The 3,924-nt window shown below is 35.3% G+C and overlaps 1 pseudogene; it reads right to left on the bottom strand.

Moving 5' to 3' along the window:
- Positions 1-1,402: 1,402 nt before the first annotated feature.
- Positions 1,403-2,802, bottom strand: LOC102404688 (annotated as a pseudogene).
- Between the last annotated feature and the right edge of the window lie 1,122 nt (positions 2,803-3,924).

Here is a 3,924-nt window from a genome sequence, read left to right as displayed (position 1 = left end):
CTTTTTAAATGTATATCTTTTAGGATTCTTTGTATAGTGTTATAAACCAACAAACCACAATCCTTGCATTTTCCTTTTTTCTTATCTCCTCTCCCAATACCATCTCAACTATTTTTCCTATTTTCGTTTCCCCTGGCAAATACAGGGCCAATTGGAGACTAAATACAAACTTATACATCAGCAAAAGATTAAAAGTCAAACACAAACACTTAAAATTAAAAAAAATGCATAGCAAAATATTTTACAATAATGCATCTAAAAATTTGAACAACTTCTATAAATCTCTCATCTCTATGAATTATATAAAAGTCGACAATGACAATAACAAGTCCAAGAATAGTGCTTTAATTCATAGAGGACTTCTGAACTAATCCTTAATAAATTATACAGATTAATCCCTTTACAGAAGTCAATGAAGAATGATATTTTAAGACTTAGCTGTTATAACTTACAATAGTAAAAATTAGAAATAATAATAAAGCCTAAATATCAGGAGATTAAATGAAGTATGCATACTATTACTATGTGCTGTGCTGTGTGCTAAGTTCCTCAGTTGTGTCTGATTTTGTAACCCTATGGACTGTAGCCCTCTAGGATCCTCTGTCCATGGGACTCTCCATGGAGAATCTCACAACTGGAGAGGGTTGTTATGCCTTCCTCCAGAGTATCTTCCTGATCCAGGGATCGAACTTGCGTCTTTTGTGTCTCCTGCATTGGCAGGTTGGGTTCTTTGCCACTAGAACCACTTGGGAAGCCCCTATGCATACTATATTAATATGTAATAACAGGACCTTAAAATCACCACAAATATCCATTTTTGAAAATGCTTAGTGACATAAGATTGTTTATTAAGATAAAATGTGTTGCAAAAAAAATAATGTGTATGATCACAGTTGCATTTTTTTGAAAATTTGTTTAAACTGCACAGAACAAACATTATGATGGTATATCAAAATGTTAATAAGTTGACATCTTTAAGTCATTTTTATTTTCTCTATTTCTTGGAATTTTCCAAATTTTCTGCAGTGAACATATATTACTTTTGTGATTAAAAGGCAATAAAAATAAAAATAAACTTTGAGTTTATAGGCAAATGGAAAACCAACTAGGACATTACTAGACCAAACATTAATGGACAAGATTTGAAATTTGAGTAAATTCATTACTGCTGCAAATTTTGCTCAAAGGTCTAGTTCTAATCATGACACCAAAACCTTTATAAATGTTTTCTATAAGATTAATGATAAGGCCCATATATGGTCTCATCGATAAGATGGTTCATTATGTCGACCTTGCAAAGAATAAACCACAGTGATCTGTGAGACTGACCAAATGGCATCGTGTTATCTCACTGGAGCCTATCTTCTCAAAGCTGCGAGACCACCAGATTCTAGATGTCCAGCTATGTGATCATCCCTTCAGAGAATTTTTCATCTTCAAGGAAATGCAACAGATTGTGACTATATGATTCTTTTAAACTCACCAAATCCTGGATAGTTTTAATTTTGAACTTTTTATGATTAGAAACTCTTCTAAGATTGTCTTCTTCAATGTGAGGCAGCTGCAGAAGGGGAGCCTTAAACTGCTGAAGGCCTTGCACTGCCATCTGGGAAAGTTTCATGCAGTTTTCAAGGTGCCAAAGTTGGAGCACGGAACTCCCTTTCTTCACGGCTCCTGGCCATTATTATTAGCTGGCAGATTACAGTAACCGTTTCTTGAAGTAGGGCAGGACATTTCTTTTTTAGCATAAATTGCTGATCTTCTTCAAGTGTCTCAGGAATTTTCTTTCTAGCAAAATGAGACTGTAAAAGAACTCTGGCCTTCAGGCTATAAGGGCAGGTAAGTGGAGGCTCATTCTTCTTTAAATTAATGCTGCCAATTTCTCTGATGAGCTGAGGTATTAAAATACTATCTGTTGGTCTGCTTGTAGCATATTTATTATACTGAGGATCAAATTCAGAGGCTCCAGCCAAAACCATGATAAGATGTTTTATATCCATATTTCAAGTTTTATAAACAAAGTAGGTGTAAATCTGTGTTGTGCGTATGAGAATCCGGTCTCTGCTATAACTTATTAAGCAATACCACCAAGAGCCCACAACAACTGGAAGGCTAGCCATGAATGCCAATCCATATACAAGTAAAATCAATATTGAATTTTTCTGGTCAATGATCCAAGCTGGGATGGCAATTCCAAAGCTTGTGGCTTAATGCCCATTTGGATTTCCAAACTCTTCCCAATTTTTCTGGGATTATTAATCAGTTAAAAGTTCATAAGCTTTTGCTATTATCATGAACATAACTTCATCACTTCCTTTATCTGGATGATATTTAAGAGACAGCAAACAATACTGTTTCTTAATCTCTGCTACAGTTGCCCTGGGATCTAAATTTAATACTTCATAAGGATTACATTCTTGATATTCTCGATCTGTTTTGGAAACTTTGTATGCAAGGAATAAGAACAATGCCCATCCTGCAAGAAAAACTATTTTGTTTACTGTAGGAATAATATTTGGCTGGGGTTTTAACAACCATAAACAGTACCACATACATCTTCCATATACTTTTCTGATATTCTTTAGTCGATTTTGCTCTGCATTCTCATCTCGGGACCAGAGGTAGTATGTGGCTGAGGTCATGATGAGCCCCACGAAGAAGGTGAGGAAGTAGAAGAAGGTGTTCCTGCTGTCATCGAACTGGAACTGCTGCCCTTCCATGGCACCCCCTCCTCTGCCTCCCTCTTCCAAATTGCCCAAATGACATCCTATTATCTCACTGGCGCCTATCTTCTCAAAGCTGTGAGACCACCAGATTCCAGGCCTCCAGCTATGTGACCATCCCTTCAAAGAATTTTTCATTGATGGGGTATAAGAAGGACTCTGTCAGAAAGGGAGAATGCTGGTTCTCCTTAAGAGTCAGTCACTCTCTCTTTTCCCTCCAATAAATTTTTTTTTTGTGCCTGACTGCCTGGCTAACTCTCTTTTTCTCTGCACTCACCTTACAAGTAAACCCCCTTGATTTGATCTAGTTTTAACCATTAAAGAAAATTATCAATATCAAGTAGCAAATAAAGTAAGAGGGAAATTGTGTTGAGCATAATATATTTTTGATATTTTAAAAATTTTCTTCAAAATAAAAATATTATCTGAAAGCCAGAGCACAGAGGTTTAACATAAGGGCAAGACCTGCCCTGGAGAAAATCGTACTTTACTAGTGAATAAGAAAAAAATCTGTGTCCTAAGGATTTGAAAAGTAAACCCAGTGTGTTACAGCTTTTGTTACCAGTTTGAGATGATATTCTAAATAGGCTAGAAAAGTAGTCAGGCCTACAAAAGTTAGACATGAATCTCCAGAAATCTTGGTAAGGAAAGATAAGATGACTGTCTATGTTTAAGCTTTTAAGAACTGTAGAAGCTTGATAATTCAGAGTGCAAATATCTCTGATCTGGCCAGTGCTTCCAATCTCTGGTTTAATATACAACAGAAAAATAGACTACATAAAGTATAAACCTCTCAATACAATATGTATTTCTTTATCTTGCTAAGATAAAAAGATGGTACAATCTAGTTGAAGAAGATAATATTTAACATTATTAAGCAGGTAGCCCTTGCAATTAACCTTTGGACTATTTTAATAAACCTGGAAGCTTTATTTCTCAAACTACTAGTAGAGATTGAAAAATCTTAGTTGCAACACAGCTTATCCTATTATATTTTCATAAAATATATAAAAGTTGTGAATATCGTGTTCTGGGTCACACAGTTGAATCCAAATGCCCCATCTCTTAAATTTTATTCTTTATCCTGGGTAAGTTTGGCCTAGAGTATACATATCTCAAACTAACTCAAAATTATGACAAATACCTTTGCTTCTGTGACAACAGCTTTCAATGAGACACTCAAATGGCACATTGATTCAGT

The sequence above is a fragment of the Bubalus bubalis genome, chromosome X (genome assembly GCF_019923935.1).
Source record: "Bubalus bubalis isolate 160015118507 breed Murrah chromosome X, NDDB_SH_1, whole genome shotgun sequence".
In the NCBI taxonomy this organism is placed as follows: domain Eukaryota; kingdom Metazoa; phylum Chordata; class Mammalia; order Artiodactyla; family Bovidae; genus Bubalus; species Bubalus bubalis.
The sequence above is the reverse complement of the archived record's forward strand: the minus strand, read 5'-3'. Positions and strand labels throughout refer to the sequence as shown.